Here is a 23568-nt window from a genome sequence, read left to right as displayed (position 1 = left end):
AAAATTTAGCTTTAAATTGAGAAAAATAGGGGTAAATAATAAGGTAACCACAAAGGAGAAAAACTATCCTACACAACAAAATAAAATACAAGAAAAAAAGACTCAGCAGAAACAAAATCAACAACAATGAATATGAGGAAAGGACAATATATAAAGATAATCTACTCAGCTCATAAAATTAACTGGGAAAAAGAAACTGTCAACAACACACCAAAAAAAAAAAAAAAATCAAAATGATAGCACTAAATTCATTAAAAAAAAAAAAATTACCTGCCCATAATTACCAAGAATGGAAATGGACTAAATGCACCAATAAACAGAGAGTGACAGAATGCATTAAAAAAACAAGATCCATCTATATGCTGCCTACAAGAGACATACCTTAGACTTCAAGACAAAAGCAAACTAAAACTCAAAGGATGGAAAAAAATATATCAAGCAAACAACAATCAAAAAACAGCAGGAGTGGCAGTATTAATTTCTGAAAATGTTGACTTTGAAGTTAAATCTATAAGAAAGGATAAGGAAGGACACTACATAATGATTAAAGGGACAATATACCAAGAAGATATAACCATATTAAATATTTATGCACCCAATGACAGGGCTGCAAGATACATAAAACAAACTCTATCAGCATTAAAAAGTGAGATGGACAGCTCCACAATAATAGTAGGAGATTCAACACACCACTTTCAGTGAAGGACAGAACATCCAGAAAGAAGCTCAATTAAGACACGGAAGATCTAAATGCCACAATCAACCAACTTGACCTCATAGACATGTACAGAACAGTCCACCCAACAGCAACCAAGTATGCTTTCTTTTCTAGTGCACATGGGACATTCTCTAAAATAGACCACATATTAGGTCATAAAGCAAGCCTTAGCAGAATCCAAAACATTGAGATATTACAAAGCGTCTTCTCTGACCATAAGGCCATAAAAGTGGAAATCAGTAACAAAAAACACAGGGAAAAGAAATCAAACACTTGGAAACTGAACAATACCCTGCTCAAAAAAGACTGGATTATAGAAGACATTAAGGATGGAATAAAGAAACTCATAGAGTCCAATGAGAACGAGAACACTTCCTATCAGAACATTTGGGACACAGCAAAAGCAGTTCCCAGAGGTCAATTTATATCAATAAATGTACACGTACAAAAAGAAGAAAGGGCCAAAATCAAAGAATTATCCCTACAACTTGAACAAATAGAAAGAGAGCAATAAAAGAAACCCTCAGGCACCAGACGAAAACAAATAATAAATATTAGAGCAGAACTAAATGAAATAGAAAACAGAAAAACAATTGAAAGAATTAACAAGACCAAAAGCCGGTTTTTTGGAAAAATCAACAAAATTGAAAAACCATTGGCCAAACTGACAAAAGAAAAACAGGAGAGAAAGCAAATAACCTGAATAAGAAATGAAATGGCGATATTACAAGAGACCCAATGGAAATCAAAAGAATCATATCAGATTACTATGAAAAATTGTACTCTAACAAATTTGAAAACCTCGAAGAAATGGTTGAATTCCTAGAAACACGCTACCTTCCTAAAATAACACAAACAGAGGTAGAACAGCTAAATAGACCCATAACAAAAGAAGAGATTGAAAAGGTAATAAAAAAAACTCCCCCCCCCCCAAAAAAAAAAGCCCTGGCCTGGATGGCTTCACTGCAGAGCTCTACCAAACTTTCAGAGAACAATTAGCACCACTACTACTAAAGGTATTTCAGAGCATAGAAAAGGACGGAATACTCCCAAACTCATTCTATGAAGCCACCATAACCCTGATACCAAAACCAGGTAAAGACACCACAAAAAAAGAAAATTATAGAGCTATATCCCTCATGAACTTAGATGCAAAAATCCTCAACAAAATTCTAGCCAACAGAATTCAACAACATATCAAAAAAATAATTCACCAAGAACAAGTGGGATTCCTACCAGGTATGCAAGGATGGTTCAACATCAGAAAAACAATTAATGTAATGCATCATATAAGTAAAACAAAAGACAAGTATCACATGATTTTATCAATTAATGCAGAAAAGACATTTGACAAAGTTCAAAACCCATTCATGATAAAAACTCTCACCAAAATAGGAATAGAAGGAAAATTCCTCAACATAATAAAGGGCATTTATACAAAGCCAATACCCAACATCATCCTAAATGGAGAGAGCCTGAAAGCATTCCCCTTGAGATCGGGAACCAGGCAAGGATGCCCTTTAACACCACTCTTATTCGACATTGTGCTGATTAGGCTAGATAAATAAATAAAGGGCACCCAGGTTGGCAAGGAAGAAGTAAAAGTATCTCTATTTGCAGATGACATGATCTCATACACAGAAAACCCTAAGAAATCCCCAAGAAAACTACTGAAACTAATAGAAGAGTTCAGAAGAGTATCAGGATACAAGATAAACATAAAAAAATCAGTTGGATACCTCTACACCAACAAAAAAGAACATCAAAGAGGAAACCACCAAATCAATACCATTTACAGTAGCCCCCAAGAAGATAAAACACTTAGGAATAAAGCTTACCAGATATGTAAAAGATTTATACAAAGAAAACTACAAAACACTTCTGCAAGAAACCAAAAGAGATCTCCATAAGTGGAAAAACATACCTTGCTCGTGGATAGGAAGGCTTATCATTATAAAAATGTCTATTCTATCAAAAGTGATCCATAGATTTAATGCAATTCCGATCCAAATTCCAACGATGTTTTCTAATGAAGGGAGAAACAATCACCAATTTCATATGGAAGGGAGAGAGGCCCCAGATAAGTAAAGGATTACTGAAAAAGAAGAAAAAAGTGGGAGGCCTCAGTTTACCTGATTTTAGTCCAACAACTGGTACTGGTACAACAACAGATATACAGACCAACGGAACAGAATTGAGAATCCAGACATAAGTCCATCCACATATGAGCAGTTGATATTTGACAAAGGCCCCAAAGCAGTTAAATGAGGAAAAGTCAGTCTTTTTAGCAAATGGTGCTGGCATAACTGGATCTCCATCTGCACAAAAAATGAAACAGGACCCATACCTCACACCAAGCACAAAAACGAGCTCAAAATGGATCAAAGACCTAAATATGAAAAACTAAAATGATAAAGATCATGGAAGAAAAAATAAGGACGACATTAGGAGCCCCAATACATGGCATAAACAGTATACAAAACATTATTAACAATGCAGAGGAAAAACTAGATAACTGGGAGCTCCTAAAAATCGAACATCTATGCTCATCCAAAGACTTCACCAAACGAGTAAAAAGATTACCTACAGACCGGGAAAAAGTTTTTAGCTATGACATTTCCGATCAGTGCCTGATCTCTAAAATCTACATGATATTGCAAAAACTCAACTACAAAAAGACAAATAACCCAATTAAAAAATGGGCAAAAGATATGAACAGACGCTTCACTAAAGAAGACATTCAAGTAGCTAACAGATACATGAGGAAAGGCTCACGATTATTAGCCATTAGAAAATGCAAATCAAAACTACAACGAAATTCCATCTCACTCCAACAAGGCTGGCATTAATCCAAAAAACACAAAACAATAAATGTTGGAGAGGATGTGGAGAGATTGGAACACTTATACGCTGCTGGTGGGAATGTCAAATGGTACAACCACTTTGGAAATCAATTTGGCACTTCCTTAAAACGCTAGATATAGAACTACCATGCGATCCAGCAATTCCACTCCTTGGAATATATCCTAGAGAAATAAGAGTCTTTACATGAACAGATATATACACATCCATGTTCACTGCAGCACTGTTTACAATAGCAAAAAGATGGAAGCAACCAAGGTGCCCATCAAAGGATGAATGGATAAATTATGGTATATTCACATAATGGAATGCTATGCATCGATAAAGAACAGTGAGGAATCTGTGAAACATTTCATAACAGGGAGGAATCTAGAAGGCATTATGCTGAGTGAAATTAGTCGTTGCAAAAGGACAAATATTGTATAAACCACTATTATAAGAACTCGAGAAATAGTTTAGACAGAGAAGAAAATATTCTTTGATGGTTACGAGAGGGGGGAGGGAGGGGGAGTGGGAGAGGGATATTCACTAATTAGATAGTAGATAAGAACTATTTAGGTGAAGGGAAAGACAACACACAATACAGGGGAGGTCAGTACAACTGGACTAAACCAAAAGCAAAGAAGTTTCCTGAATAAACTGAATGGTTCGAAGTCCAGCGTAGCAGGGGCAAGGGTTTGGGGACCATGGTTTCAGGGGACATCTAAGTCAATTGGCATAATAAAATCTATTAAGAAAACATTCTGCATCCCACTTTGGAGAGTGGTGTCTGGGGTCTTAAACGCTAGCAAGCAGCCAGCTAAGATGCATCAATTGATTTCAACCCACCTGGAGCAAAGGGAAATGAAGAACACCAAGGACACAAGGTAATTATGAGCCCAAGAGACAGAAAGGGCCACATAAACCAGAGATTACAGCAGCCTGAGACCAGAAGAACTAGATGGTGCCTGGCTACAACCGATGACTGCCCTGACAGGGAACACAACAGAGAACCCCTGAGGGAGCCAAAGAGCAGTGGAATGCAGACCCCAAATTCTAGTAAAAAGACCAGACTTAATGGTCTGACTGAGACTAGAAGGACTCCGGTGGTCATGGCCCCCAGACCTTCTGTTGGCCCAGGACAGGAACCATTCCCAAAGCCAACTCTTCAGACAGGGACTGGACTGGACAATGGGTTGGAGAGGGATGCTGGTAAGGAGTGAGCTTCTTGGATTAGTTGGACCCTTGAGACTACGTTGGCATCTCCTCCCTGGAGGGGAGATGAGAGGGCAGAGGGGGTTAGAAGCTGGTGAAATGGACATGAAAAGAGAGAGTGGAGGGAGGGAGCAGGCTGTCTCGTTAGGGGGAGAGCAATTGGGACTGTGTAGCAAGGTGTGTATAAAAGTTTTTGTGTGAGAGACTGACTTGATTTGTAAACTTTCATTTAAAACACAATAAACATTAAAAAAAAAAAGAAGTTTGGCATTTAGAACCCACACACCAGCGCTGTGGAAGAAAAGCCTGGTGATCTGCTTTTGTGAAGATTTCAGCCAATAAAACCCAACGGAGCAATTCTACTCTGTAAGACATGGAGTCACCACAAGTCAGAAATGACTCAAAGGCAACAGGTTTGATTTATTATTATTATTATTATTCTGTCCCAGATCTTGCTGATCTTTCCACCCTCCCCCATGTGGAAGGGTCTGGGGTCCCTCAAGTTCCAGTGATGCTGGGGATACAACAGCTGCCTTGGGATCAGCTCTGACTCATGGCAAGCTCATGCACATCAGAACAGAACTGCAATCCACAGGGTTTTCAGCAGCTGATTTTTCGGAAGTGGACTGTCAGGCCTTTCTTCCAACGTGCTTCTGGGTGCACTCAACCCTCCAACCTTTCAGTCAATAGCCGAGCACTTAACTGTTTGCACTGCTCAGGGACTGTGCTGCTGGAGACTAAAAAGAAAAAAAAAACCTGCTGCTGTCGAGTTGGTTCTGGCCCACGGCAACCCCATAGGACAGAATAGAGCTGCCCCATAGGGTTTCCAAGGAGCAGCCTATGGATTTGAACTGCCGACCTTTTCTTAGCAGCCATAGCTCTTAACCACTGTGCCACCAGGACTCTGCTGCTGGGGACAAGCAGCTAGAAACAAACATTGCTATCATTTGTGAAAGGAGCCCTGGTGACACAACAGTTAAGTGCTGGACTGCTAACCAAAAGGTCAGTGGTTTGAACCCACCCAGCAGCTCTGTGGCAGAAAGACCTGGCAATCTGCTCCCGTAAAGATTACATTAAAAAAACTAAACCCATTGCCACGGAGTCAATTCAGGCTCATAGTGAGCCTGTAGGACAAAGTAGAACTGCTCCATAGGGTTTCCAAGGCTGTTATCTTTATGGAAGCAGACTACCACATCTTTCTCCCATGGAGCAACTGGTGGGTTTGAAAGGTTAGCAGCTGAGCACTTAACCACCGCACCAATAGGGCTCCATTTATAACACCATACAGCCTTAGAATACCCCACAGACCAGTTCTCCTCTGTCACATGGGGTGTCTATGGGTTGAAATCAATTCACACAACAATAACAACCATTTGTGAAGGCAAGAACCTCTCCGGTTGTTCTTTTTCTCTCTCTCTGTCTCTGTCTCACCCCCTTTCCTCTCTCGCCTTTCCTACCCACCTCTTTTCTCTCTCTTCTGTTTCCCACCCACCCCCTTTTTTCTGTTCTCTTTCCTTTTTCTCTGTTCCTTTTCCATAATGTAAACTCTGTCTATTCTATTAAATGGTTTCTCTTTGACTAATTCTGCCACTTAATTTTCCAACACTCACTCGTGCCTTTCAAAGGGTTCACTTGCCATTTTGTGTGATACTTCTCATGTTTTAATGAATATGAATGAGTATCTTGATGAGTCAAAGGGAAGAGGCCTGCACATATTAAAAACTAGCTTTGCCCTTAGAAGGTGGCTCGAGGCTTTGTGCTTTGTAAAAGAAGTCTGGGGTGCACATGCCTGACTGTCCAGCAAGCGAGATGGGCCCTGAGCTGGTGAGGGCTCGCTCTCCAGTTGGAAGGGACCTTCCAGCCAGGGGCAGCCCGCCACATCCTGGCCTCACCAAGGTCCTGCTCAAACAGAGAGGGGACCAGGCTTCCTCCCAGGATGACAATCAGTGAACAATAAGACTGGGAAAAGCTGGGTCTATTCCAATTTGAGCCTGGACTTACAGCTCCAGAAGAGTCCAGAGGAAGTGGGTGGAGACAGGTTCCCTCTCTGAAGTGTTATCAGCACCTTGCCTCTGTCCTCAGCTCTGCTGCCTTACCAGGCTTTCCTCGTCCTCAGTTTCTTAAATCTGGTCCTCAGTCCCTTGTCTCAATGAGATCATTATTTTAATCATCAATATTGTTTCTTTGATGTTATTATTGTTAGTTTCTGTCCAGTGAGTCATCGACTCCCAGAGACCCTGTACACGAGGGAACGGAATGTTACCTGATCCTGCTCCATTCCCAATGGTTGCAGATAGAACATTGTGGTACATAGCGTTTTCACTGGCTGATTTTTGGAAGTACATCGCCACTTCTTTCTTCGTAGCCTGTCTTAGTCTGGAAGCTCCACTGAATCCTTTTCACCGTTAGAGCAACACGCAAGCCTCCGCTGACAGTCAGGTGCTGTCTGCACATAAGGTATAACCTCTGGGCTTTGAACCTCGGTCTCCCCCATGGGAGGTGAGAATTCTGCCACTGAACCTCCACTGCCCTCCACTTTGGTGTTTAAAATATACGTATATATATATTGTCGTCACGTCGATTCTGACTCATAGTGACCCTATAGCACAGAGAAGAGCTGCCCCATAAGGTTTCCAAGGATCGGCTGATGGACTCAAACTGCCGACCCTTTGGTTAGCAGCCAAGCTCTTAACCACAGCACCACTGGGGCTCCACTTTGATGTTACCGTACCTTTAAAAGACCTTTGGCTAGCAAGCTCAGATTTCAGAATCTGGCATCTCTACTTTGGACCATCAGTTGACAGGTGTTTAATAATGTGCACACTGTTTGGTAATCTACTTTTTCCCTTGATATTTTTTGTGAACATTTCCCCCTATTATTTAGTACAGACTTCTAAATATTCTTTTACTAGTTGTGCTGTGATCTCCCATAATATATTTAACTAATCCTTGCTGTTGGGCATTTAGGTTACTTCCACATGTTCACTACTCCAAATAGTGCTTTGATCAATATGAGTGATACTAAGTCTTTACAGTCACTGTTTTGAACATTTTTAAATCATATCTGTAATGAATGAACACACAGCTTGGTAAAAACTTAAAACATCACAGTTAAGACCAAAGCCCCCATTAACCTCCAGCTTCAATCTAATTTCTATCATGGAGGTAACTACTCTTATCAGCTAGCAAGCATCCTTGTTGGTTCTAATGTATCTAAATACAATACGGAGGGAGCCCTGGTGGCATAGTGGCTGCTAACTGAAAGGTCAGCAGTTCAAACCCACCAGCCGCTCCACAGAAGAAAGACATGGCAGTCTGCTTTCGTAAAGGTTACAGCCTGCTGGGCAGTTCCACTGTGTCCTACAGGGTCACTGTGCTTCGGAACCAACGTGATGGCAAAGGGTACATAAAACATGGAGAGCTGGGTAGTTTTTGCTTGCGAGGCTGAGGGCACTGCACAGTGTTAACATGCTCCATCACAGTGTAATCTGGATGTGTTTCCACCTTAGCGCATAAAGATCGACATCTTTCTCTGTAGCTGCTGTGTAAGGCTCCACCGTAAGAACAAACAGCTGCTCGTTCTGCTATTTCCCTGTGATGGGTGTTTGGGCTTTCCTAGATTTTCTTCTAAGACAAACAATGCTGGATTACAGCTTCGTTTTGTAACACATGTGCAAATATTCCTCCAGGGAGATTCAGAGAATTGGAATCGTTGGGTCATTGAGGAGGCACTTTTAAAATGTTAGCAGCTCCTGCCAAACTACCCACCAACATGACTGCATGATCATGTCCACCAGAGGGCAAACCACGGCAACACTTTATATGATCAAACTTTGGAGTTCTGCTAATCTGATTAAAAATGATACTTAATTAGCATTTCCCTTCATTCTAGTGCAGTTGAACATATTTTCAAGTTTAGTGATCATACATTCTTATTTGTCTCCTTAGATTACAAGCTTGAAAGCTTAGTTGTTGGGTCAAAGGATATATTAATGTTGTTGTTGTTGGGTGCCTTCAATTTTCAACCTATAGTGATCCCACGCGACAGAATAGAACTCCCCGTAGGGTTCCTAGGCTGAAATCTTTACCGGAGGAGATCCCAGGTCTTTCCTATGATAGAGTTGTAGAGTAGCTGGTGGGTTCAAACCTCCAACCTTTCAGTTAGCAGTGGAATGCTTAATCATTAAGCAACCAGGGCTCCTTGTATAATATATACACCATGACTCCGTTGTAAATCTGTTCTGATGTAAGCCGAATACGTCATTTTTTTTTTTTTTTTTTTAGTTTTCATTATTGCCTTTTGTTATCAGAATCTTTGTAAATCTAGTCTTTGTCTTTGGGGGTTGGCATGAGGCTGATAAGATCAACAAGCTATGCACTGCAACACTGTATGTGGTACATTACTAACCATAAGATGTACAAAAAAAACCACAAAAGGACGGTTGTAAGTGCAGTTCTGGTGACTTGAATATGTTGTAAACCAAGAACTGCTTGTATATTTCCAAAATGCCCTTCTATAATGATTGAACCAATTTATACTCTCACTGAAGGGCCCTGCTGGCACAACAGCTCAGAACTTGGCTGCTAACCAAAAGGTTGGCAGTTTGAATCCACCAGCTGATCCTTGAAAACCCTATGGGGCAGTCCTACTCTGCGCTATCAAGTTGCTATGAGTTGGAATCAACTTAATGGCAATGGGTTTTTTTGTTTGTTAAAGAGTGTATAAGCTCTCTTTCATACTCTGTGCAGCACTGTTCTTTTTTTTATAATTTGGTATCTCATTTATTTTAAATTTATTTATCAAGAGATAGATTGACTACTTTCTCAGAATTTTTGGTAATTTGTATTTCTCTTTTGTGAATGGCTTGTTGATTTATTTCTTCCATTTTTGTGTGGTTCTCTTCATATTTATTTTTGTACTGATGTCATAAGAATTGTCACGCATTAATGCAGTCCTCAAATGCTCATAAAAAGACCAGACTTAATGGTCTGACTGAGACTAGAAGGACCCCGGAGGTCATGGTCCCCAGACCTTCTGTTAGCCCAAGACAAGAATCATTCACAAAGCCAACTCTTCAGACAGGGATTTGGCTGGACTGTAAGGTAGAAAATGATACCAGTGAGAAGTGAGCTTCTTGGCTCAAGTAGACACATGAGGTTATGTGGGCAGCTCCTGTCTGAAGGAGAAATGAGAAGGCAGAGGGGGACAGAGGCTGGCTGAATGGACACGGGAAATACAGAGTGGAGAGGAGCGTGCTGTAGCATTATGCGGAGAGCAACTAGGAGTACATAGGAAGGCGTGTATAAATTTTTATATGAGAGGCTGACTTGATTTGTAAACTTTCACTTAAAGCACAAAAATTAAAAAAAAAAAGAAAGAGTTGTCACAGATTAAGAATGCTAACCTACACCTGAGAGTTAAGTAAGGTCAAGGCAGTTCAGTGAGTGATCTCTCACACTGCGGTGTCATGCTGCCTTGGAAACAGCCCCTGGGAAAATTTCCTTTAGGGACTAAAAAAATAAAGAGCCCCTCAAACACATATAACATCAGAAGATGGTCCTTCTTTGGTTTCCATATTGTCCCTTAATGTATAAACCTGGCTGATCTAGCATCATCATAAAGCAGCAATTTACACTTAAGGCTCAAATGCCTGATTTGTGTTTGAGTGTGATTAAGTCCAGCCACTCACTGTTAAAGCTCAGTAGATAAAATATGCCTAGACATCTTGTCCCTAATGCTTGGGTGCTCCCTACAGGAGACAAGGCCATACCCAGCTTGCCAGAAACGGGCATGGCTTGTAGACCCAGGAGAGGCCCCAGTCCTGTCTCTGCTGTCACACCAGGGATAACTACAGCTCTTCGTGTCCATCTTTTGACAGAGGCTCTTTCCTTTCTCCCCATTAGGGAGTTTGTCTTGATTTTACCTGTCTCTGGAAAGTCTGTATTCTTTAGATAAAAGCTAACTCATTAAGGTGAAAAAATATCTGTACTTGGTTTCACCTCTAGAACTAGAAAGCTGGTGGTAATGAGATAAACATATATAATATACAGCACTTATACTAAACTTTGGGCACAGTGGTGGTTCAGTGATTGAATTCTTACTTTCCGTGCAGGAAACTCAGGTTCGATTCCTGGCCAATGCACCTCAAGTGCAGCCACGACCCATCTGTCAGTGGGGGTTTGTGTGTTGCTATGGTGCTGAGGTTTCAGCAGAGCTTCCAGACTAAGACAGATGAGGAAGAAAGGCCTGGAGACCTACTTTCAAAAAATCAGTCAACGAAAACCCTGCGGATCACAATGGTCCAGTCCTATTGCGTAGGGGGTCGCCATGAGTCGGGGGCTAACAACCACAGTAACATATTAAACTTCAGGCAGACTAGCAAGAGTATTTACAGCACAGACTCTAGTCTAGAATCAGACACAGCAAGCCCAAATCCCAGCTCCATCACTTACTGATATGCAGCTTTGACATATGGCTCAACTTTCTAAATTTCAACTTTCTCATCGGTAATATGGCAATAATGTTAAGATCTGCTTCCTAAGGTAGTTATGAAGGTTAGCTGAAATAGTCCACCTAAAGATTCTGGCCCAACAAGTATTTTATCCATAATATCTCTAATCCATATTTCTCCATCGTGTTCCAGGATAGAGACAGGATCTCCAGGGGCGAATTATTCTTTCCTTAGTAGCTGGAAGGGGCATATTTGGTAATGTAAATTTCTTCTAAAACACTGTAGTTATAAAGGAAACTAGTTTGATCAAAAGGGTTTTCTTGTTTGTCCTGGATATGACATCAGATTTTAAAAGACCTCACTGCTGGGGAGGAGTCTGGCAGCCACGGATTACCCAACAATGTTGCTATGGCTGCAAGGAGGAAGCAGAAAACAAGCCTCCCAGAACCGTTGACTGAAAGGGAGTCGACAGCTCCTGCAGTTAAATAATGACTAGTCTTATATCTTTGCAGACTCCAAGACATGAATGACTGCCAACACCTAGGTAAGCACAGCCATGGCCTTCGCAAGGAAATCTCAAAGAGCACCTGAGCACCCAGGGAAGCCATCCCCCACACTCTCCACGTTTCACTGTGCAGGGAGATGTGGAAAAGGTCTCCTTTCTCAACACTGCCGGTGATTTTCTGTCACAAGATTCACCATATTCCATGTCATGTTTATGTTTTCATCATGTTAGGGACAATTTTTCTCATGGAGTGAAGATTTCTGGATTAATTGTAAGAATCATGGAAATGGGAGAACAAATTCATGAAGTCACTGTTGCCTTGGCCACCCAAGTAGGGTTGTTCTCATTGCTCGATAGTTATAATCTGTAAAATGGGGTGTCAATATTTATTAAAGGATCATGAGATTTAGCTAGGCACATTTGGCTTTGAATTCTGTCTCTGCTCCTTAGAGACTGTGCGGCCCTATTAGTCATTTAATATCTCTGAGCCTCAGATTTCTCATCTGCAAACTGAATACAATAATTCTATTGGGGTTTAGGAGCCCCGGTGGCACAGCAGTTAAGAACTACAGCTGCTAACCAAAAGGTCAGCAGTTTGCATCCACCGGTTGTTCCTTGGAAACCCTGTGGGACAGTTCTACTCTGTCCTACAGGGTCATTCGGAGTTAGAATCAACTCGACAGCAATGGATTTGGTTTTTTGGTACTGAGGTTTCAGCAGAGCTTCCAAACTAACACAGACTGGGAAGAAAGGCCTGACGATCTGCTTCTGAAAGTCAGCCAGTGAAAACCCTATTAACACAACAGCCTCGTGTGTTGTGCATGGGGTCACCATGAGTCAGCAGCTCACAACAACATTGAATATCATACTTACATGACAGGATACTTGTGAGGATTAGAGATGGTGTACAGAAAACAGTCAGCACAGAAAGCAGCATACGGTTGACCTTTGTGGTAAGCTGAATAATGGCTTCCAAAGGTGTCCACACCCTGACCCACATAACCTGTGAATGTTATCTTTTAAGGCAAAAGAGACTTTGCAAGTGTGACTGAGGACCCTGAGATGCGGACAGTACCTTGAATTATGCAGGTGAGCCCAATGTAATCACAGAGATCCTCATAAGAGAGAAGCAGGAGGATCAGAGTGAGTAGTAGAAGAAGGCAATGTGGTCATGGAAGTAGAGACTAGAGCGATGCAGTCACAAGCCTAGGAATGCAGACAGCCTCTAGAGCAGGAATAGGCATGAAACGGATTCTCCCCTGGAGACTCCAGAAGGAACCATTCTTGCCAACACCTTGATTTTAGCCTCGTGAGACTCTTTTTGGACTTTTGACCTCCAGAACTGTAAGAGAAAATACTTCTGTTGTTTTAAGCACTAAGCTTGGGGCAATATGTTGCAGCAGCAATAGGAAACTAATACAACTTTCTACAAATGGTGGTTATTTTTATTATCAAGCACAATAAAACTCAGTTACAAAAAAATCAAAAGTTACGAAGTACAAAGTGAAAATTATATTGGTAATGCTTATATTTCATCCTGCTTACATGCAAGTCAAAACTACTGCTTCCAAACTTTTAATTTTAATATTATTGTACCCATAAATGACAAAGCTGTACTGCCATTCTGTTTACCATTTTCCAAGAAGATATTTGTCCAAAGAGAGAACATACTATAGTCCTTGACCCACAGGTAGATAGACTCCTGACCTCCCAGCATTCACCTAACTACTTGATCTGAGCACTAAGGTTGAATAGAGTAATGCATAGAGAAAGTAAAATAATGACATACTTAAGGGGACAGTGGCAGAGACCACCAGGACTCCCTAAAATCCATTCTCCCCGTACTCTATAAATATTTTTACCTGGGCACATGACCATCCAAATATGGACCACATTTCTCAATAGGGTGTAATTGAATTAGAAGTCAGTACTAGAATGATCTCTGGAAAATCTCCAAATCAATGGAAAGTAAATAGCACACTTCTAAATAACTCATAGGTCAAGGAAGAAATAAAAGGTAAACTAGGAAGTGTCTGGAACTGAATGAAAATGAAAGCAAGCATATCAAATTGTGTGAGATGCTGCTAAAGCAGGACTCAGAGGGAACTTTTTAGCACTAAATACCTATATCAGAAAAAAAAAAGTCTCAAACCATGACCTCAGCATCCACCTTAAAGAACTAGACAAGGAAAAGCAAATGAAACCCAAGTAAGTAAAAAAAATAGGATATAACAAAGATCCGGGCAGAAGTTAATGAAATAGAAAACAAAACAAAAAGAAATTCAATGACACCAAAAGCCGGTTCTTTGAAAAGGTCAATAAGATTCATAAATGTGAGCCACATGCCTCAGGAATAAAAGAGAGAAAGAGAAAAGACACATATTACCAACATCAGGAATGAGAGTGTCACATCATTACAGATCCTGCAATACTAAAAGGCTGTTTAGGGAATATTATGAACAATTTTGTGCCAATAAATTTGACAACCCTGATGAAATTTACAAATTCCTTGAAGGTCACAACTACAAATCTCACTCAAGAAGTAACAGATAACATAAATAGCCATATATCTACTAAATAATTGAATTTTTAGTTAAAAGCCTTTCCACAGGGGAAGGTCCAGTTCCAGGTGACTTCAGTGGTGGATTCTATCAAACATTTATATAAATAATAGTACCAGTTCTACCCAAAGTTTTCCAAAAAATTAAATAGGACTAAATACTTTCCAAGTCATTCTATGAGGCCAGCAGGAGTCTATTACTAATCCAAAAAAGGTCTTTACAAGAAAAGAAAACCACAGGCAAATATCCTTCATGAACATAGATGCAAAATTTTTACAAATAAAAACTAACAATGTATAAAAACGGTAACACATCATGACCAAGTGGGGTTTATCCCAGGAATGCAAGGCTGATTTAAGATTCAAATCAATCAATGTAATTCACCATATTAACAGACGAAAAAAATGGATACATGATCATCATAATAGATGGAGGTAACGCATTTGACAAAATCCAATGTCCATTTCTGATAAAAATTAGGAACACAGGGCTGACAAAGGGCATCTATGAGCTTAATTTATCAGTAAAGAGGAAGATCCTCCGTGAGATTAATTGACACAGTGGCTGCAGCAATGGGCTCAAACATGGCAATGATTGTGAGGATGGCGCAGGGCTGGGCAGTGTTTCATTCTGTTGTACACAGGATCACTATGACTCAAATTAATCTTTAAAATTTCATTTTTGACGACTTCCAATTTTCCTAGACTCATACTTCGTACCTGTGCTGTTCCAATTATTAATAGATTTTGCAGCTGTTTTTTCTCATTTTGAGTCATGCCACATCAGTAAATGAAGGCCCCAAAAGCTTGACTCCATCCATGTCGTTAAGGTTGACTCTACTCTGAGGAGGCAGCTCTTCCCCAGTTGTCTTTGGAGAGCCTTCCAACCGACGGGCTCATCTTCCAGCACTACATCAGACCTGTTCTGTTGCTATTCACAGAAGGTTTTCACTGGCCACTTTTTCCAGAAGTAGACCAGCAAGTCCTTATTCCTTGTCTGTCTTAGTCAAGAGGCTCTGCTGAAACCTGTCCACCATGGTCAAACACGTGCTGGCATCTGAAATACCACTGGCATAGCTTCTCGTATTACAGCAACACGCAAGCTACCACAGTGCGACGAACCGATGGAGTAGTGGCGGCATAGCAATGAATCGTGAGGGTGGTGCAGGATCGGCCAATGTTTCATTCTGTTCTACACACGGGTCGGAACCAACCTGACAGCACCTAACAACAACAACATGAGTTGGAACCGATTCAAAAGCACCTAACAACAACAGCATGAACTTAATTTGTCATTAAGCTAACGACTGCTTAATGATAAAAGGCTGAAAGCTTTCCACCTAAGATCAGGAAAACGAAAGCAATAACCACTCTCACCACTTCTATTCAATGTTGTAATGGAGGTCCTAGCCAGTTCAGTAAGACAAGAAAAAGAAATGAAAAGCATTCAGATTGGAATGGAAGAAATAAAACTGTCTTTACTCATAGAAAGCATGGTTATCTATACTGAAAATTTTAAGGAAATAACAAAAAAAAAAGCTACAAGGGCAAATAAGTGAATTTAACAAGATTTCAGGATAAAGGAGCAATATACAAAAAAATCAATTGCATTTTTTATATGCTAGAAATGAACTGTATGAAATTGAAATTTAAAATGTAACATTTACAATAACAAAAAACTATGAAATAGAGAAAAGTGTGACAAAAGATATGCAAGACTCTCACCTGAAAACTTTAAAATGTTGCTAAGCAAAACTAAGAATAACCTAAATTAATGGAGAGATATATTGTGTTCTTGTATCAAAAGACTTGATATTGTTATAAGCCATTTTCCCCCAAGTTAACCTCTAGATTCAATGCAATCATAATTAAAATTGCAGGGATTTTTTTTAGAAATTGACATGCAGATTATAAAATGTACATGGCAATGCAAAGGACCTGTAATAGCCAAAGTTGCTGTTATGGATTGAATTGTCCCCCCCCCAAAAAAAAATTCTAACCCCTATACCTGTGGGTATAATCCCATTTGGGAATGAGTTTTCTGTGTTACGTTAACGAGGAGATGTTATTGTGCAGTATCTTTTGAGATATAAAAGAGCAGATTAGGCAATCAAGCAAACAAGCAAACACAAATGGAAGGGACGATACACATCACATGATTACCAAGGAATTTAGGAATAGCACTAAAAAGAGACAAGGACTTTCACTCAGATCAGGGTGAGAGAGAAAGGCTTCCTCTAGAGCCAGTGCCCTGAATTTGGACTTCAAGTCACCTAAACAGTAAGAAAATAATTTTTTGTTCATTAAAGTCACCCACATGTGGTATCTCTTTGAAATGAACTAAGTTGATAGACCTACACTACCTCATTTCAAGACTTATTATAAAGGAATCAAGACAGTGTTGTATTGGCATAAAGAAAGACAAATAGTTTAATGGAATAGAATAGAATCCAGAAATGGACTCACAGATATATGGTCAGTTGATTTTGTTTTACAAAGGTGCCAGGGCAATTCATGGGGTAAAGAAAATCTTTTCAACAAATGGTAGTGGACCACTTGGATAACCACATGCAAAGAAAAAAAAAAAACCTTGTTTACTTCACCCCACACATAAAAATTAACTTCAAGTAGATCATAGACTAAATGTAAAACATAAAATTATAACCCTTCTAAAAGAAAATATTGGAGAGGATCTTAGTGACCTTGGATTTTTAAAGATCTCTAAATGTAGCACAAAAACATACACCATAAAAAACAATGAACTGGACTTCATCAAAATGACATCCACTTGCAAGCTGTTTAGCCTCTCTGCCTCTGTTATGCAGCAGAGTCAACAATCCCCGCCCCACCCATCTCATAGGCTGACCTGGGGCTCAAATAAAACAATGAGAGAGAGAAGATGAGCTTTGAATAGTGTTCATCACCACAGGCCTGGGAACCAGACTGCGCCATTCCCTTTGCTAGCTGGCACAGGAGCCCAACCCTGTGATGACTGGGTGACTGGAAGAGGGAAATGTGCCCATCCTTACACCATGAGGGAAGAAGAGCACGGCAGGGCAGGAGTGAGTTAAGGTGGAGGTGGGATGGAGGGGGGGTCAAGAATTGAGAAGTTGGAGTTCCGCTACTCCTCTGCATGTCCTACGTGAGCAGACAAGGATCTGACTTCCCTAGTGATACCATGGTTCGATTTATGCTACCCCAGATTCTTTCTCTTTCTCTCTGCCCCTGGCACCGGGACTAAGGTGAGGCAAGATAAGCACCAGGTGCCAAACGTAGGGAGGCACTCAGTCTCAGGATTATGTAAACAATTTAACATTATGCCCTAAGCACCCCCTTGCCTCATCCCAGTCACATTCCATCTCTCCAAATCTGCAGCTCAGGAACTGTGACCACATACCCCTACCCCCATACCCCTACCACCCACCCACAATCCCCCCATCCCCTGGTCTCTGTAGGAATGAGTGTCATTCCTCAGGCATTGAAAATATAGCACCTTCTTCCTCTTGATCTTTGCTAGTCCTCTTCTTCCTCCCTCTGAAACCCCTACCAGTAGCTCTAGTCACATGTTCGCTTTGGATTCCCTGGGTGGCACAAACAGTTAATACACTCGCAGCTAACCAACAGGTTAGAGGTTCGATCCACCCAGAGGCACCTCAAAAGGAAGTCCTGGCAATCTGCTTCCGAAAAATCAGCCAGCGAAAACATGGAGCCCAGCTCTACTCTGACACACATGAGGTCGCCATGAGTTAGAGCTGATGGCAACCGGTAACTGGGGTCTGGGAAAAAATGTCCCATTCTGTACCCCATCCCTGGGGATATCCAACACTAGAGAACCATCATGGCTTTTATGGTTATTATATCACACAGTTTTCATATCCCTTCAACACCACTTCCACATCCCTTCAACAATAAGAACAACACCACCACCAACAAATGAACTCTGAGTTAAAACTAAAACACTTAAGGTTTTTGTTGGTAACTACCCGGTGTGGGTGTGGATGCGAATTGTAAAGAACTTCCTCCTGGCTCACTGGGGCAAAGATCTTGAGGAACAGCTTCCTGGGGCCCCCGACTGCTTGAGGCAGGAGTATTTTAACCAAACCATCCAGTTTTTCCTGACCAGCTCTCCTCACTCACCCTTGTTCCCTTTATGCTAAGCCCTGTCCAGAAGGCAGGAGTTTCTCTGGCTTTTATGCTTTCTCTGTGCCACATACAATTTTCTCATGTGACAATTATTACTTAGTATTATTTATTTGTTTGCAGACCTGTTTTACTTGAAAGCTGACACTAATCATGAATTCACTGCCTAAAACCCTCCAATGCTGCTTCCCTGCCCCCAGGATAAAGTCCAAGTTTCTTTACAATGGTGCCAAAGGGGCTGCTGTTGAAAGTGCAGCCTTCCTTTCCCTTCAGCCCCCTCTCTTCCAGTCCCTGCCTGCACTCTATGCTCTGTACATTAGCTCAAGCTCTTCAAGCTTCCCGAGGAGCCTTATTCTCTCTTGCCTAAGAACTTTCCCCATGCTAGTCCCCCTGCCCCCACATCTCTTCCCATCACTTTCCTTCCCATCACTGGGATAATTCTGACTTGTCCCTCAGGTCTCAGAAGCTAGCCACTGTTTGTAGAAATCTGTCACCAGTAGAAGTGCCTCCTAGGTGAGCACATGCTCGACATCACAGGACATGGTGGGCCTGTTCACTAGCTCCATCCCCAGCTAGATCACAACCTTCCTGAAGACGGTGTCCACACTCCTATGCCGTATTTTTGGTCACTGCATCTACAGTGACAGCAACTGAGATATAATAGGAACTCAATATTTATTTATTGAAAAAATTGTACTCTGGGTAGAAAGAGGATGCGCTCAAGGAGGCCATCATGCCGTAGAGAACACAGAAGAGGAAAAAGACCATTCAAAGTGTGGCAAAACACAAAGCCAGAGACATGGACAGTCAGCCTCCTGGGGGTACCACACATGGAACCCAGACGGCGTGCAATGTGTTGGGCAGCCATCCTGGAAATTTTTCAAAAGCCTGAACCTTGCAGTCTGAGTTAATCAAGCAGAGAAAGAAAATGAGAATGAACAGAGGAAACAAAGCCCAGTGGTAAGAAAGAAGAGGGACTATTCGTTGAGCTGTAAATAATTAGGTATCGAGATAAGACGGGGCCACACCACGAGGGACCATTATGGATTAAGTTGTGTTCTCCCCATATACGTGCTGGAATCCTAACCCCTCTGCCTGCCTGTTTGGAAATAGGGTTTTCTTTGTTATGTTAATAGAAGTGTGGGTCCTAAATCTAATCACTTCTGAGTTATAAATAGAGCAGATTAGACACAGAGACACACATGGAGGAAGACAGATGCCATGTAAAGATTGACTATAAGCCAAGGCATGCCCAGAACAACCTACAAGGAAGGAATGACATGGCCAAGATCCTGACTTCTTGCCTCCAGAACTGTAAGAAAATAAATGTCTGTCTCTAAAGCCAGCCATTTGTGGTATTTCTTTTAGAGTAACACTGAGAAACTAAGACAGGGTCTTGCATGATCTGCTGAGTCTGGGAACCAGCAAATGGGTTTCAATAGAGGAGTGGCATGCAAGGCTGGGCTTGAGCTGTAGAAAGCTCTCTCTGGCAAAGGAAGGATGGATTGCTAGGGGTGTGACGTGCCACTAGGATGCTTGCCACTCCTTGTGGATGTGGGAAGATGGGAAATCTCTCCTCACCTGCTCTCACCCTCAAGAATGGGCATCATTGTGTGCTGGGCAGTGTGAGTAAAGCCTTTACAGTATGCACAGCACCCACAAACCAACTCCTAGCTTTGTCCACCAACCGGCATTGGTATCTTCTCTCCAGATGTGCTGTCCTCTTATGTTTAAGTCCAGACAATCCCCGCCCTCCTAGAATCTGCTTCTCATTCTCAGAAGTTGGGGAAGCCACGTGTTTTTCAACACCCCTCGGAACCACGAGCTCAAACCACGTAGTTCTGTGACACGGGGGAGAAGCTGAGGACATTCGTGGCGTGTTTGTTTTCCCAATCATATTTCCGAGGCTAATTAAAACAAAATAGTGCAAAGTTCTAAGGTCACAGCAGAGAATCAGGAAGCAGACAAGATCCTAAAGAAATGAGGCTGCCTGCAGACATTATCCTTTCCCAAGGGGACAGAAGGCAGAGCAGGGGTTCTCCCTCCCTCAGCAGGAGACACGTATATACAGGCCTGCTCTGTGTACAGGTACCTATTTGGATCCTGTGGCCCTGGGCTCATTATTTCTATCACCTCTTGGGGTGTGTTGTTGCCCTGAATGCTGTGCTCAAGACAGGAAGGAAAAGCAGTAACACGTTCCATTCTGCGGCAAGCCAGAGGTGGGGAGCACACCAGCCAGGCCAGCTCAAGGCTCACCACCTCTTTCCCAGTTAGGTGGGCTTCTGTGTCCCAAACCCTGTTTAAGAACTGCCACCTGATCCCAGCCCGGCACTGGGCCCCATGGAAGTCCCTTGGGTGCACACCATCTTGGCACTGCAGGGTTTACAGTACTCACTGGCCTCCGCAGCCCCCAAATGTCAGAGGACTCATCTGCTGACCTTTAGATTATGATCAGGTTGGTGTTGATATCTGCATCACGACATTACACTAGCCCAGGGCTCATGAGAAGGGTCGTCTTCTGCAGGTGCTCCAGGGGCCTAGCAGGACAGCTGCACTGCTAGAGTTCACCACAGAGCTGGTTTCTCCAGGTGGCTAGAGCCCCAGTGTGTGGAATTTCCCTGCTGTCATGGGCGGGTTTTGCTGGGCATTTCTTTCACTTCCACTCTTAGATCTTTGGACAGTGTTACTATCCAGTATTGATGCAACAGAAACCAAACATCCTGTTTTGACTCCACTGAGGGTGCATCTTAGCAACAGGAGGTGTCTGGGCCATACATGCAGGAGTGAAGGCAAGCAGGGTGTGTGCAGAGGCACCCAGGCACACATCAGACCCCGGGAATCTGTTGAAGTCACACCCTGATCACCTAGCACATTTGTGAGAATTCACCACGTCATGTCTTCTGAGGACCCTCCAACCAAAAAAAAAAAACCACTGCTGTCGAGTTGACTTCAAATCATGGTGACCTCATGTGTTACAGGGTAGAGCTGCTCCACAGGGTATTCTTGACTATAATCTTTATAGAAGCAGATAACCAGGCCATTCTTCTGAGGCACCTTTGGGTGGGTTCAAACCACCAACCTTTTTGGTTAATAGATTAGGGCAAATGCTTTATCCCATCCAAGAACCATCTAAGCCCTGGGAGATTTAAAAGGAATGGAGAAAAGGAGAATCAGTACTCTATAGGCCAATCTTACTGCTGCTGCCTGGATGAATTTGTGGGACAGGCATGTGAGCAGAGTGCTGGAAAAAAAGACTTCTAGTTCAACGTTAACAAGTGTATATTAAGCCCCTATTGTGTGCTGGGGCTGTGCAGGAGACCTGAAGACCAGTCAGCATGCTGGGGCTGTGCAGGAGACCTGAAGACCAGTCAGCGTGCTGGGGCTGTGCAGGAGACCTGAAGACCAGTCAGCAGTGGCCTCTCAAGCCCTGTGTGTGGGGGAAAGGTGGGGGTGGGGGACAGGTGTTTAACATAAACTCAAAAGGCAGCATCATTACTGTAGTGAAGAAAATAAACACTGGATTTAGAGTCATGAGATCTGGATTTGAGTCCCGATTCTACTTCTTACTAGGTGTTTCTTCAAGTTTCCTCATCTTTACAATAGCAATCATAGCTCTTCCCAACATCACAGGGTTTACCCAGACTCACAAGTTTTAGGGGAGGTTTAAAAGAGAAAAAGTAGTGAAATCACTTTGTAAAAAGAAAAGTGCAAAGCCAACATAGAAGTTGCTGTTGATATGAAAGCTTCAACAGAAAGGCATGAAATCACAGCTCTTTAGAGTACTTAGTAATAACTAGGACAGGATGATTTAAGACACATTTCCCAGTGAACCTGGCCGGCATAGTCTGGAGAATGGGTGTCATGCACCCTGCTTGTGAGGGAGTGTTAAAAAAAAAAAAAAAAAGCTGTCCTCACATACCATTGCTGCCTTTGTCAATCACTCCAAAGCAAGAAGTCACCAATGAAAAGGTTAACACAGAGGCCAAAGCCCAACATGCTCCCACACCTTTCCCTCCACTTGCCCACCTGGATCTCTTATTTATTCCTGTGCTGGTGGGCTAGGGAGGCTTACCCCTTGTCTCATCCCCACGCATGAGAGGAAGAACCCTGGGTTTAGAGTCCCAAAGCCCAAGTCTGTATCCCAGTTCTGTGTGCTACTAGCTGTGTGACTCTGGGCAAGTCACATAAACTCTCTGGGCCACAGATTCCATATCTGCCATTATAACGGGGATTGTAATGCCCACTCTGCCTTCCCCTCAAGGTTGTTTACAAATTCCACAAGATGACGTTAGTGGATTACTTTGTAAACTCTGAAGCTCCAAATAGCTATGGTCATTTCTTTAACTAAAGGACCTAGCTAAACCACTGGGGGCTACAAAGTGGGACAGATTTCCATCAATACACTAATTACAATCAGTCAGGTCCCCATCTGCCCACACAGGAAGTTAAACACCTCAAAGCATCTTTCTGCTACTTCTGGGAGTTCCCCTGACTGTGCCGTGTGTGGTCAGGACTAGGTCCCTTGTGTCTGAGCACCAGTCTCCCCTCCCCACTTCAAGCCCATTTCAGAGATGGCCACTCCCCTGGCACCAATAGTTCACCCACTCAGGCCTTGAGAAAGGGGTACCTGCTCCCCTCCACACAGCTAAAGTTGGCCTACAGCTTTCCCTGATCCTGGCTGAAGTACAGGGAAAGCAAAAGGGAAGCTCAAAACAGAGCGTGACTCAGAGCGGCCCATAGGGTCACTCAGATTCAGGCTCCCAGCTTGGCTCCGTGGGCCAGGGGCACTCTCTGAGTTTGCCTACACAGAGCAGTTCAGGTCAATGCTCCAGAGACTCAGGCAGAGGAGTAGCTCTTCCCTGGGGTGTACATCCTACCTCTATGTTCTTCGTTTCCTGTCCTAGGGCTGACTGCTTCACAGAGTGACTGATGATGGGAAAAGCCACTCCACCCAGGGAAATCCCATCCCTTACTCACAAACAGAGGCAAAACAAAGGTATGGCAGGTAGTGCACCTGTCCTGGGCGCTGCTTAAGAAGGGGCACTAACAAGCAGTTTCTATTGGCCATCGCAGCTTCCACCACCAGCTGCGAGAGATCATTCAACAATTTAAAAGTAATTGCCATAGGCACTATTTT

General features: G+C 42.3%; 1 protein-coding gene across 3 annotated transcripts in view; it reads right to left on the bottom strand.

The window, feature by feature from the left end:
* Window positions 1-21369, bottom strand: part of ENPP6 (ectonucleotide pyrophosphatase/phosphodiesterase 6) — a 337158-nt gene extending 315789 nt beyond the window's left edge. Inside the window, exon 1 of one of the 3 annotated variants that reach the window (XM_064273537.1) lies at window positions 20865-21369. The gene's annotated coding sequence lies outside the window, so the exon portion shown is untranslated. The remainder of the gene's footprint in view (window positions 1-20864) is intronic. The other 2 variants (XM_064273538.1, XM_064273539.1) reach the window with 2 other exon arrangements.
* Between the last annotated feature and the right edge of the window lie 2199 nt (window positions 21370-23568).

Source organism: Loxodonta africana, chromosome 21 (assembly GCF_030014295.1).
Source record: "Loxodonta africana isolate mLoxAfr1 chromosome 21, mLoxAfr1.hap2, whole genome shotgun sequence".
NCBI classification, from domain to species: Eukaryota; Metazoa; Chordata; class Mammalia; order Proboscidea; family Elephantidae; genus Loxodonta; species Loxodonta africana.
This window is presented reverse-complemented; position numbering and strand designations above follow the sequence as displayed.